This window comes from Lepeophtheirus salmonis, chromosome 8 (assembly GCF_016086655.4).
Source record: "Lepeophtheirus salmonis chromosome 8, UVic_Lsal_1.4, whole genome shotgun sequence".
NCBI lineage: Eukaryota > Metazoa > Arthropoda > Copepoda > Siphonostomatoida > Caligidae > Lepeophtheirus > Lepeophtheirus salmonis.
In genome coordinates this window covers 25,677,923-25,692,979 of record NC_052138.2, presented here as the reverse complement: position 1 = coordinate 25,692,979, position 15,057 = coordinate 25,677,923, and the positions used below count along the sequence as shown (strand labels likewise).

The window sequence follows — 15,057 nt, the reverse complement described above, 5'->3', positions numbered from 1 at the left end:
ATAATTCGCCAAGAAAGTGATAATCAAATATTGAATTGCATTAAAAGCAATATGTTAATTAATTATATTAAAATATATTTTCCTATTTTCTTTAATGGTAAATATAGCTTTAACCATGAAAATGTCTTGGCAAAGAGTATATAGTTCCAACTATTTGAAAACACACATTTGGCGAGCCACAAAAAAGAAATCTCTGAATTAGTTTGCGGTTTGATGAATATATGTATGAATGTTCGGATGCCACTTTGAATCAAAGGACAAAATGAATTTATTTTCTGTTTATTACAACAAAATTAAATGTATTTAAAGACATTATTTCTACACAATTCGTTGTTATTATTGGAATATCTAATATATGTATATATTTATTTTATCATAGAATTTTATTCAATCCTTGACGCTAGATAATTTTGCTTTAACCTATTTTGTCTCATGACATTTTGCCTTAAAGCCATTTTGCCTCAATATATAAATAAATGAGATTTATATATCGTTTTGGTTTATTTTAAGTTACAATAAAGTTTTCTTCTTGAAAAATGGTGGGATCATGCCCCAAATTTCAATGCATACAAATCTCATAGGAGACAAAATAGGTAATAAAATGAGTATAGTAAGAAAAACTAAAATTTACGAAAATGGCAACGATTTGAGAGAAGAATTACAAATCCCATATCCGTTAATAATTATCATTAGGCATGATGGATTATTCATACAAGAAAAGACTCATGGATTGACGAACATACATAATTTGAAAGAAAGCATAATCCCATTATTATTCCAACAGAAAACAAGCATTAAATGGATTTTATAGTAATACACATTACATATTTTGATTTAAAAATTCAAATGATACATCAATTTAAACCAAAAAAAAACAATAAAAACGTTTAAATCTCATTTATTACCTATATATTGGGGTGAAATATCCTTGAAGCAAAAGGGTTTGAAAGCCAAATTACCGGGCACACCAATCCTTATATAAGGAGTTAAAAAGTACATTTAAAAGTTGTTAAAAATCCAGTATCTACCATTTTTCTAGAAATTTTTTACCCACATAACATATGGGCTGAGTTAAAACAAAAGAAATAAGGTATAAAAACAACAAATGGAGAAATATCCAATATATTTTTTTACTTCATAAATACATACAAACCAATTTTGCATAAACTTATTTTTTTGTCAATTGTAATCTTTGCAATTTATGGATGATTTGAGCTACCCAAGAGCCTAAACTAAAATATAGAAGCTTCATTTCTTTTATGTAGCAATTTTGGCTCCCATATGGTCTTTCAAATACATAAGATGAATTTATAAGTATCTCATTGTGAAATTGTGCTACTTTAAGTATAATTGGTGACAACTCCGTAGATTATTCAGAGTAATATACTCATAGAAATTGACGATAATTTGTCAAAGATTACAAATGAAATCAAGGCTCAATAGTGAGAAAAATCTATCTAGCTTGTTTTTATGTTGATGGGTCGGATATAAGGTATGGCAACAAACCTTAAACCTTAACAAATTATATTGTTTGTGAAAATTAGAGCATACAATTATAGAGATAAATGACTTTAATAAAACATATACAAAAAACACTTAGGGCAGAGTTTGTATTCAATATGTCCCCTTTTGCTTCAATGAGAGCCTCCACATGGTCTGAAGTTAAATCGGCTGTTATTTATGAACTTGTCAGAAATTTTGTTCCAATTCTTGGTGATGGCGGAATTCAGATGCTGGGGTGAGAGGTCCTATTGGACTCCAAAAAAATCCACACACAGCATAATCCAATGGATTAAGATCAGTGATATTATTGGGCCACTAGTCGGAAGGACAGAAACTGGGCATATTTGGGGCACAAAACTGTTGGACTTTTTTTATTACATTTACTCTTATCAAACCTAAGAACTGTCTTTAAAGTCAAAATACATACAGTATATTTCATTCTCTAGGAATGACCACAACACGAACCTACGCATACTGAATTCAAGAGAATATTTCCTTTTGAGCATGTTATCTATTGAGCTACGACGTTCCTGTTCTTGGACTTTTATTTTATTCCCCGCTTCCAGACTGTCTTTTCACACCTTTACGTGCATTCAGGACCTTCCTGATGTTGTAGACTGTGGCCATGGACAACACACCAATGATTGCAGCCGTTTTTGGGGTCATTTGTGTGCAGGTAAAATCAGACACACGTATTTAAAAAAAATTTGTATTGACATTTTCCATTTAGGGTAAACTTCACTGGCATAGCATAAACAAAAAAAATGAATATTGAAGTTTAAAATGATTTTTAAAACAATTTCCATAAACGAATATTAACGGAGATTTAAGTTATGCTTTCCTCAACCTGTATGTTAAAGAAAATACCATGGATCGTTTAATCAAATGATGAATTAAAGGAAGAATTGTATCAAATCAAAATTGTATTTATATAAAACAAATAACCAAAAAAGTATGGTTTTAAAGACTTCAAATATTGAGTGGTTTGAAGGACAGAGAAGAGAAGGAAATAAAGTATTGTCCACAAATCTATTGATGTATAGACATATTTTATATAAATGGTTCATAGATAGATTCTCCCTTTAAGACCAATCCATGTACATTTTTCATTTTGAAAATGGGTCTTTTTTATGTATATAATAACATAAAATACAAAAAAAAAAGTTAGCAGAAAAGCATTGTCCATTTAAAATTAAATCCTTTGAAGTAGATAAAATATAAATAATAAATTATTTCTTTGTGAGGTATAAATAAATAGATCTACGTCGAGTTGTAATAAAATGAAATAAAGTTGGGGAAATTTTAATAAAATAATTATCTTTTTACTTAATAAATCCTTGAATAAAAGGTTACGTTGCTTTCCAATTATTTTTGTCAAAATAAAATTATTATTACTTATTCATATGAAAGTAATGATTTTTGTAAACCAAACCTTTGAATAAAAGATTGCGTTGCTTTCAAATTTATTTGATCACAAATATGTATACAAATTAATTTGTCAAAAGACAGTCATATTTATTTATATTAAAATAATGATGTGTTTTTTTTTAACCAACTCTACGACAAAAGGTTGTGTTGCTTTTCAGATTGATTTTGAAAAGAATATATGACTTAATTTGTCAAAAAATAGTCATACATATTTATATGAAAAAATGATGTTATAAACACCAAATGTTTGGATATAATGTTAAGTACCCAGACGTCATACTTTCTCTTTCTATCTCAAAATAGTCTGAGAGACTGCGACAGCGAATAGTTGAAATTAAATTATCCCAACCTTTTAATAATAAGGAAATAACTTTGTAAAGCGAAGAATATGACAAGAGAATTCATCTCCATGATACCTTTTACGTGCATCTTGTAATTGTTCATGGAAGATACAAAAAAAGAAGTAGTGCTTGTTTAATTAGATGTGTTCTCTTCTGGCCTCCCTCAGTCCACGTATCAGCTCCTAGTCCCCCCTCCCCCCCTTGCAATTTTTTTTAGACTAAAGACATTGTAAATAAATTTTAAAAAGTTTCAAAAAATATTTGGAGGTAGTTCAACGGCTCAAAGTTTTGAAATTTTCGATTTATTTCATAAATGAGTATTTTGACCTAAAAATCATCCAAGTACATCTTATTACAACAAACTTTAAATACTTATCGAAGTCTCCATGGAAAACATTATTCAAGTACTTATGTACTTGTTGAATTATCTCTATTTCACAGTGAATTAAGTTCAGAATCCAAAAGACTTAAAGTAAAGGCCTTGCAAAATTTGAGTAATTAAAATAAAGAAAGGCCGTTGTTTAATTTAAATGAATTAAAGTACAAAAACTTGGAAATTTTCGATAAAAAATAAATCAAAGAAACTCTTTCAAATTCTTCACCTCCAAGATACATTCCTTGAGACAGATCTTAAGTGACGGAATGATCAAGATGTCTAACGATAAGCTTTTGATACAGGTGTGCGCGTCTAAAACTGAACACTCCTTTAAACTTTACACCATGCACATATTCGTGATTTTATTGAGTTGAAACCGGTTTATACTTTGAGGCAAGGGTATTGGCTAGTTATAAACAAAACTCCAGCAAAATCTAAATAGCAACAGTGAAACAACAGCCGATAATATGGAGAGACGTCGAGTCGCAATTTTGGAACTTTCCGCGCGGGGAAAAACTCCCACTGAAATTGCCAAGGCTCTGAACTGCAGCCGCACCACCGTTTACAGCGTGGTAGCCAAAGGGACTCCTGAGGCGACCACAAGATCTAAGTCAAGGCCTACAAGGTAGGACGAAATGGTTGCTGCCGTGAAAAAGTATGTCGAGGATAAGAGAGGCAAGGTCAGCGTCAGCGGCCTCTCCAGGGAGTTCAACGTCAGAAGAAGTACCATGGACCGGCAAGTTAAGAAAGATCTTGGCCTTAAGGTCTACAAGAGAACCCCTCGTCAAGCCTCAAGCCTGTATACAAGGAAAAACGCCTCGCAAGGTCGAAGATTCTTCTCAACATGCTTTAAAAAAGCCAACCGAACAGCCTGATTGTTCGCCGCTTGACTTCGCAGTGTTTGGACGTTTAAAGGGGATGCTGTCGGGATTCCATAAAAGTCTAACGACAAGCTGAAGTCTGCTGTCAAGAATGCCTGAGCCAACCTCGACCGGAGCTTCATCGCCAAGTCATGCAGCAAGTTCCGGTCCAGGCTGGAGTTGGTAGTGGAGAACATGGGGGTCCTATTGAATAGACATTTGTCTAAGACTCTCATCGTTCATGTTAAATAAATTAATTCGTCGACCACTTTAAAAATTACAGAATTATTTAACTATTCCTAAAAATTTCAGAGTGTTCAGTTTTAGACACGCACACATGTAGTATCATTCATATAAAAGTTGTTAATGAGCGTAGAGTTCGTAACATTAAAGCATATAGTGATCCACTAACATTTGATGAATTGCAGCTCTAATACCTCCTCCAAGTCATCGAAGATCACCGAAGCTTATATGCCCTTGATTCAAAGAAAACGACTCTCTTAAAATTTTAATTTAAAACCATATGTACAATAGAGATTAGTATAGCTTTACCTTACGTTATATCCAAAATTTATAATAATAATAAATTAGAAAAAATTATGAAAATTTATCATTGAAAAAAAATAGTTTATTTTCTTTACGTTTCTTATGCACCCCATTATAAAATTGGTTTAAAATGAGAATTTTAGACTAAAACTAGCCCATAATAGATCTTAATTATGACTACTACGAAGGTTTTGAATATATAAGATAAATTTAGGTTATAAAGGGTTTTTTAATGTAAAAAAAAAAGGACGGTAAAAGGTCAGAAAAAGTTCAAATTTATATTAGTTAAACCTGCTTTGACTACTTCAAGTAAGAAATTGACCATTGCTAAAGATTTGGGAAATAAAAGTTGTAAATATGGATATATTTTATTTTACGAACAGGCAGATGTACGTTTAGCAAAAAATGCAAGTTAAGGGAAACTTCTCTCTTTTTGAACAATTAGAATCAAACGTTAGTAGAAATTTTTTAATACTTTCGACTGCAAATTTATTAGCTAAATTTCTTGTGTTGTAAGATTTTTTGTCACACCAAGTACTTAGATAATATTAAGGTCAAAATACTTTTTTTAAATCGTATAATTTCAAAACATTGAAGCCGTTGAACTACTTCTTAATACTTTTCTAAACCGTTCAAAATTTATAAATGATGTCTTTCGTCTATAAGGACAAATTTACGACCTTCATAGCTCAACATTTTTCTAATTTTAAAGATGAGCTCCTCCTTATCTTACATTTACTTTCATTCTCCAAAATATCAATACAGAAACTTATCTTGTCGAATTACCCTAACTATTTATAAGGCAATAAAAAGCTTCTTAATCAACAACCCCTTTTGAATAAAAAGTCATGTGGTTTTCAAATTATTTGAACCAAAATATTACATGAAAATTAAGTCATTGAAAAGTTGTTTATATTAAAATAAAGCTCTTTATTAGAATAAACCCTTTTTAATAAAAGGTTATATTACTTTCCAATAAATTGGGTCTAAATAATCCAAATTTAATTTGTACATGTTGACATGCTTACTCATATTTAACTAACTGTTTTTTAAAACCAACTATTTGAATATAAAGCAGTTTTAATTTCCAATAGATTTGAACAAACTTATATAAAACTCAATTTTTTCTATTACCATACTTATTTTTATTAAAATAATGATCTTTTAAACCAATCAACCTTTTAAACAAAAAAATTGAACAAAAGTATTAAATAAAACTTATTTTCTCAAAAAAAAAAAGTAATACTTATTTATAATAATATAATGATTTTTATTATAAAAGCCCTTTATAATGAAAGATTGTGTTTCTTTCCAATAAATGTAGTCAAAAATATAATATCTTAATCCGCCAAAATTGCCAAGCTTATTAATATTTTTTTAACCCAACTCTTTGAATTAAAGGTCACCGTCCTTCCAAACTGATTTGAACAATAATACATAACTGAATTACCATACTCTTTTTTATTTGTAACAGGAGCTTTTAAGAAAATCAACTATCGAAATAAAAGGTTGCGTGGCTTTTAAAATAATTTGAGCAAAAATATTATATTAAACTTACTATGTTAAAATACATTAATACCTATTTCTATTAAAATGATGATTTTTTAGAACCAACCCATTGAATGAAAGATTACATTGCTTTAAAATTGATTTGACCAATAATATATCACTTAATATGTCAAAATTGACATTCTAATTAATATTAAAAAAAAAATTTTTTAACCAACTCTTTTAATAAAGAGTTGCCGCACTTTTCAATTAAATTTGAACAATAATTAATACCCTAATTTGTCAAATTACTATACTCATTTCTATGGAAATAATTAGGATTTTAATAAGCCAACCCTTTGACAAAAAAGACCACCCTCTGATTCAATAGATTTATAAATAATATATCACTTAATTTGTCAAAAAGTAGTCACTCTTAAGCATTTTTAATAATCTTATATATCATAGCATAAAATAACGTCTTCAAAATAAACTATTCATTGTAATAAGAAGGCCTGTAATTAGCAAAAACAACACTTGACATCTCTGCAGGTACAAAATGTAATTAGTTACTTGATGGAGTCTATCTCTTTATTCATACATATATCAATGGATAGGTTTTCGATCGTAAACAAATATGTAGATCCACTTATTTTTGGTTTGTTTGCTTGCGTGTTTCTTATTGGTATATATATTATACTATAAGCCTAGGTAATAATAGATTATTTTACCTTAACAAATTTTCCAACGATTTATTTTCCTATATCTTGTAGTACTGTAATTTTTGTAGAAAATCCTTTCGTTGAATGTGAGTTTGTAAGATTTGTGATTTCACTTTTGAATCTATTAATATTTCACTTTTAGCATTCATTCACATATATTTATCTTTATTTATCAAGGCAGGATCAAAACTATTTATATACTTTCAAATCCCGGGAAAAAATGATAATGTTAATAATGTTATGCTAAATAAAAATGATGCCCCAATAGATGGATTGAAAGAAGGATGAAGAGTTTCCTCCTCACTAGGTTTTGAGTTTTAAAAACTACTGAAAAGATTTTTGAGGAGGGGGGGAGAACAGAACATGTTTGCCAATCTTGAAAGGGGCGTGAAGGACCCTCGCTTTAGTTTGTTAAAGCCCGGCCAGCTGAATGGATATGGAGCAACTTTCCTTTTATAAAAAACGCACTCTTTTTTATGCAAAATGAAAAAAATAAATAAAAATGGAGAGATTTTCTCTACCCCCCTCTTCTTCTTTTAAGAGACGCCTTTTCCTTTTCTGAAAACGAAGGGAAAAAAGGGCTTTCTTTACAATAGCAGCACACCACCGGTTTGAGTACACAACAATTCAAATGCTCGCCTGGTATTATTATATTAATGTATGTCTTGTATGTATATAGTTCATGGTTAGCAAGATATATATGTATACATATGCCGAACCTCAACATAAAAACAATCTGAAATAATAGATGAAAATCCACGTTTATAACTTTTAGTTCATATGCACAGAGCAATACTTTATAGGCATATTTTAGTCCTTTATATGCTCTTTATACACATTTCTGGTACTCGGTAAGATACCCAAGAGTGTCAGCTATAGTTTAAAGCCATTATTAGATAACAGGGACATATATCAGCCCGATATGACCCCTTTCAAATAAAAACTGTAGAGGTCTTAATCATTTATTGTAATTATGGCTACTTTAAATGCAGTTTACGGGGGTTTTAGAGGGTTAGTCGTTAGGGTTAGATGATTCATCGTTGAATAAATATGTAATACATACTTAATTTTGAGAAAATTCATTCTTGCTTGCTTTAATGTTGACGGACCATATATATATAAGAAATAAAACGATTCAAAAAGCAGAAAAAAAGAGTAACTGCAAAACAGAACGCCTCTCTCTTTCTAATTCTCTCTCTCTCTCTTTATTTATTTCTCTTGCTTATCCTGAAAAGAAGAACAACTACATAAAATGGTACATAATAAATATGTACCATTTGAAGAATTAAATAAGGATGCTTTTTGTTCTCCTTCCAAAGCATTTCCTCTGATATTTGGTACAAATAGAGATGTTAAACTATCCGGGGGAAAAATGAAGAGATCGAATATCTGAGAACATTTTTAAGTATTTTTGTAGATGTAAAATAATTTTGTCTTTACGATCCTGGAAACACTTTTTGTGAGAACTAATTCTGTAAAATTAACTTTTTTTACCAGTTACTGTTCTTTAAAATAAATATATTTGAACACACCAATAATAAATTATTAAGCCATTTTCCTTCAATCCCTCCTGATTTTTTATGCGAAAAGTTGGGATAGAAAGAGAAAAGAAAAATAAATCAAACTCAAAGTGAGACTAGACCATAAGTCAGGGTCTACTCTCAATGACTTATCACAAAATAAAAGAAGATTCACTGCAAATATTCTCATTTGGCCGAATTCAATTTTTTATCAAGTGGAAGTAGTTTGTCCCTACATACGAGGGTCGTTTGTAAAGTCTGTGTAGAGTACAAGAAATGGCACTACTGGCGATCATCGAGGTTTTTTTTAGTTTGTAGCATCTCTTGGAAAAACATACACTAACTTTCAGCCAGATTGGTTTATTTCTTTTTGTTTGAACTTTGTTTTCTTCTGTTCCTTTTTCATTACAGCCCTAAAACAAATGTAGATTTCATCAGGATTTTGATCTTGCAAACGCAATGTACTTTTGAGGAATGATTTGGAACGTTCATATCCATGTAAATTGGTTGAATTGGATCCTTTTTTAGCTTAACTGAAGGTGATATGATTTACAAATCTACAGCATTATGAAAGATCGACTTTGGATTTGGCAGAAAAAAGGAGCACCCGGTCACACAATCAAAAGAAAACTCCATTTTAATTATTATGAGAACTCTATTAGCGTTTTGCCGAGTTCTTGACCTCCTAATTCTCCGGAATTGAACCTTGTGGACTATTTTGTCTGGGGCAATGTTGAACAAGGTTCCTTACAGCATCCATAAGAACTGGGATAAGAAGGGTATTCCAGACTTTACCCATTGGGTTGGTCAAGAAGGTGGTAGGACGCTTTGAACGTGTGATCCAAGCTAGGGGCAATTTTATTAATTGAATATCGAATTGATTTTATAATGTTTATTTTTGAGAAAATTTTAATACAATCATTAAAGAAATAAAGTCTTAACTCTGGGTCTAACAGGGACTTAAACTTATAACTCCCCGCAAATCATTAGCGTTACTCTTTGTCAGTCATAAGCACACACACACACACACGTGGTTACACATACTAAGATGTGCTCTCCATAAAAATGAAAAAATAATGATGGCAGTGTTTAGAAAATAGAAAACACTGTTCCGGTTACCAACCACAGCAAAACTCACATACTAAAAAATGCTTAGTATTTACAACTTTAACTATAGTATCAACATTAATATGGATAAAAGTACTTTGTAAGGCATTTACAAGGGTTGGAGAGACTTTGATGATGAATCTGATGATCGTTGAGCTAGTTCTTGTTTTAGAAGGAATTCATGGTACATTAGATAATGATATCATTTGGCTCATTGACTAAAGAAATGCGTAAGCATGTCGCTCAATATATGTATATATTTATAATTTGTACTTTTTCAATATAATATGTATCGATTTTACATTCTCTATAGACACATACCTATATGAAGGTATATATACTTATTTTGTATTTTATCAATTATTTTTATACAATTCTAATTGAAAAAAAAAGCCCACATGTGTGAAGTGTACCAGTTCGTAGAGTTATATAAAATTTGAACTGGTGGTTTGTTTTTAAAAAATCGCAAAATAACATGGTATCTCTAACAATTTGAACAATGTGCGAGAAGTATATAGCTTAGCTGTCATAACGTTTCATTAGGTTAACAGCAAGCAGCTGTAAGTACAAGAAAATAAATACAAATCCCACTATCTATCGAGCAATAAATGTTAAAAGCTCTCCCTGGAAAGGTGTTAGTATCTTAGAATGGTTCGGACCGAAACGCCAAGGTCCTGAGGGTCCTCAGCCTGCCTTTTCCTGGTATCAAATTGGCCTACGGCCCTGCTTTGGGTGCTTAAGGAGTGATCTTTCACCATTATATTTTTTAATTGTCTTGAGTCAATTTCAGTTAAGAAAATATATGAATAAATGTTGTTTCCTTATCTTAAATTTGGGTCGATGCAGATTTTTAAGAGTCTTTATGCTCACGTGCCTATTGTTTTTATGGGGTTTTTTTTCTTTTTAGAGAAGCGGCAAATTAAAAAAGAGGGCATTAAATTTCTTCACATCTAGGGACGACCAAGTGTCGGACCTAGGTACATTGAGCTCAAGAGAAACATTCATCCCAAGCACACTGTCCATTGAGCTACGTTGTTCCACATTTTATTTCAGGGCTATTTGAGAAGTGCACTTTCATTCAAAAGTAGCACTGTATAGAAAATCCCCCACATATAATCAAATTTAGATAAATGTTAATATATCATATTAACATTAATCAAGCAAAGTTTGCCATTCTGTATATCTGAATATATGAAAACAAATCGCCGGTTGCACTGTACGTAAAAAACATATTGTGATCTAGAAAATAACAATATAGTCGTATCAATGAAATATTGAAATTGTATAAAGGGTGCAATGCTATAGTGCTCCCTGATATAAATCATATCATATTTTGCTATAAGAAATAATAATGTATTCGTATCAATGAAATATTGCAGGCGTGCATAAATAACAAGGGCACTGTTTTTTTTTTTGTTATTTGTATCTTATGTATATCATAAATTATGCAGATTTTCAGTGTATGTTAAGATTTGAATTAACTATAAACTCTGGTATGGCGAAATAAATTTTGTTTGCTTTTATTAGTGAGCGCTGTTAAGACTAAAGTACTCATCGGCAGTGATGAAAGTCGTGTGTATAATGGGCTTGTTAAAAAAGGAATCCAAAAATCAACATGGTAACCCTGACAATTTGATGAATGTTTTGGAGAAAAGCAGCTTAGCCGTCTTGACGTTTCTTTAGATCAACTACAATCAGCTGTGACAAGGGAGGAAGAATAAAAGTATATTAACAAGAACATTGGCAAGAAATACTCCGATTTCGATCCCCAATTCTACTCTGAGTCCAACAAAGACTTACAATTGTAACTCCTCAACAAATCCTCAATGTTACTCCCCGTCTTTTATGAGCACTCACGAATGTTCCATCCGATTTTGAATTTAATTCAATTATTAGAAAAAGAAGTTCACTACTCAAGAATTAAATAATAATGATAAATTAAGGAAAAGAAAATTCATTCTTCAGATTAGCAACTCCAAAAAATCAGGTCAGCTAAAAACTTCAACATGTTATATAAATACAATATTGTTTGTCAAACTCTTATTATAATTCTTTCATTCTTGAGGACAGAATACATATGAATGGTATTGAGTAGTTATTTGTGAGCGTGATCATGAAAAACGGAGGATTTCTTGGGGAGTTATCTTCTATATTATTAAGGCAAAATTTGTCTTTTAGCCACTGATTAATTACTCCGGGCAATGCCGAGTACTAACACTAATAATAAATATATTTTATAATGATTCATGCTCCAATACCATATAATTATGATTCCTATTTGTGTTACTCCATTTTTTTTTTTTCAATACTTAACCAGGAGCAAAGCTAAGGAGCTTCAACGCATACGAGCCAAACGGATCACATTGTCCATTGAATTGCAATCACTCAATGAATCAAGTATTAATTAATTCACACTTAATCATTCCAATTCGTGGCAAATAATGATTTTCCCATTTTATCTTTTAAAATGGACGATATCATGAGTGGGAATGATGATTACATAGGATCATAATAAATATATTTTATGATGATATATTTATTATTATTTTCCGCAAAGTCTCTGCAGAGGATAAATTTTATTGACTTTCAAATTCCATTATGATACGTCTTTATTAAATAAAAAGTTTAGTTAACAAAGAATACGTTTTTGCGTACACACCCTATAGACCTTATATATGTTAGATAAAGAGAATTTAGACAAATGATAAAATGGATAATTGTATAACATATATAGATGGATTGGGGAAGGAGAAAAACAAAGCAAAGGGATGTTCATGATGGAATGTCATTTCCACAGAAAATTCCTTCTCATCTCTAATTGACCATCACAAGAACTAGAAAAGAAAAGAAAACCCCTTTTTATTTAATTACTACAAAAGGGTTATCCGGGATTGCTCAAGCCTAGGAGGGAGCGGGGAAAGCACACGGACATTGGTCTTCGTTTAAAGATGGGATGTTTGGTCAAATAAATTACTATTTTGAGATTAGAAAAGGAAAATAGTTGGAAGTTTTTCCTTTTTTTCTTTCTTCTGTTTTCCTTCATTATTTATTAACATTTCTTGTGTAGAACATCTCCCTCTAATAAAAACTATAGTTTGCCACTTACCTTAGTCATATTGAATATAATTAATTTTATTAGTTAAATGCCTTTAAAAAAGTTCCTCCTCCGCCTGGATTGTATTTAATTGGATCTCCATCTATCCATTTTCCTTTGGAATTCATATTTTTCCATTTAGATATCCTAGCAACACGCCTTCCTCTGATCCTCTCTTCATGTTCTGTCCAAGGGATCTCGTCTCTGTGTGCCTCACTCGATGGCTCTTATCTTCTTTAATGAAAGGATTGTTCATTGTGCAGATAGCCCTTCCCTTTCAAGGTATGTGATAGTGACTTCTGACCTCGTGAATCATTGCCTCTATTTTGAAAAATACATAAATTCCTCCAAATCTTCTACGGAATAATCATATACTGCTATAAGAACTAATGAGTTCCATAAAAAGACGGAATAATACACTGAAAGCCCAAGTGAGGAGCAGAAAGAGTTATCATCGTCCATCCACTTCTCCTTCATTGAAATTCTGAAGTTCTTAAGTCAACTCTGATTCGTCTCTTACTCAAATAAAAATATTTCATTTATAAGAGTCCTTCAGTTTCCTTGATGTATATAACGCAGAAATAAATTCCCTTTCGTACATGTATAGTTCAACTAATAGTCTGTTGAATCTATTTTATATCATTAGCTTCTATATCGTATTATTTATCCTTTAAATTTGTCTGATATCTCTAGCTATAATTAATATAATTGTTTTATTGGTTGTACTTTTTTTTCAATTTACCCATACTTATTTAACTTACTATTATAAGCATAAGTTATAATATTTTAATAAATTATCTTAATAATATTTACTATTTCAATATAAAGATAAAGACGTCATACTTTGTAATAATTAATATTTTTAGATAAGGCCGCGCTTCGTACAAATTCAAATAAAGTAAATAATAATTATATTTGAAATATTAAAACTCCCTACTCATCGTGAATGGATCTCTTCAATGTTGCAATCTTTTAAGTTGTATCTAGATTTACGAATAAAGAAGAAAACTGCCTAAATGGTCTCAGAGGGAGTCTTAGCTTCAAATGTTGTGTTTGTCTAACATGCGCTTCTTCGGGTAAACAATTCGGTATGCTCCATGGATTCGAACATGTAGATGTGGAATTTATTTAAGATAACTTTAAGTTTTTTTAGTGTATTTGAAGTATGATAGGATGAAGACAGATTTTATTTCTAAGTGTTAGCCATTAGTTTTTGATTACTCATTGTATAACATATCATATTAAGGGAAGAAATTTAGGAGAGCTCAAGGTTAATAAATCTATAATATAGAAATACAAAAGTTATTTTCATGAGTTTCCCGAAGTAAATCAAGTATTATTGAATTTGAAAATTTCGTCTACTTTTTATATTAACTGTTCTAGTGTAACTTGAAATAAAAAAGATTCTCATTTTTATAGTAGAATTAAGTGATATTCTATCCTCCAAAACCGTCACTTTAATCAACAGTACTATATGTCTCGCGCCTGCTTTTTACACGCACTCGCTCGATGCCCATACCTAGGTATGGACTTATATTATTTCTTCTTAATTATTAGAGTCCTTCGGTGCGGGCAAGCATTCTTATATAGCGCCTGTATATTAAATGAAATTTATTATTATGAGTTTTAAATAAAAACTTCAAATAACATACCAACATATATCCAAGAAAAACTTTACAGCCAGAAGAAATAATCAAGAGGGTTAGTGTCTGAGATATAGGGTAGTCAATTTGACTTCTCCAAGTTATTGATAAATTTGTCAAAAATGATACGGGAATTTTGGCCGTTTTTGCAGGAGTTATATCCTGCTGAAGATTACATTGTCGCCATAAGGGAAGTTGTTTGTTACTGTTTTGTTGACTCCAGTGTGAGATATTCCAAAATATTTAGTACGATTGTGCTAGACTTGGTTGGGTTCTCTAATTATATTCTTGAAGTAATATGTATTGATAATGGAGTTTCTGCCAATACTATCCTTCCTTTCAATGTTGCTATCCTCTTTCAACTTATTTTTTACATTATAAAGAGTCTTCGTGTCCACTCCAATTGACTTTGAAATCTCCATTGTTGTG

General features: G+C 30.9%; 1 protein-coding gene across 9 annotated transcripts in view; it reads right to left on the bottom strand.

The window, feature by feature from the left end:
• LOC121122898 (protein turtle) overlaps nucleotides 1–7,702 on the bottom strand; it is a 356,799-nt gene extending 349,097 nt beyond the window's left edge. For 6 of the 9 annotated variants that reach the window (XM_040717975.2, XM_040717977.2, XM_040717976.2 and 3 more), the window contains exon 1: nucleotides 7,274–7,702. The gene's annotated coding sequence lies outside the window, so the exon portion shown is untranslated. The remainder of the gene's footprint in view (nucleotides 1–7,273) is intronic. The other 3 variants (XM_071890411.1, XM_071890410.1, XM_071890412.1) reach the window with 3 other exon arrangements.
• Between the last annotated feature and the right edge of the window lie 7,355 nt (nucleotides 7,703–15,057).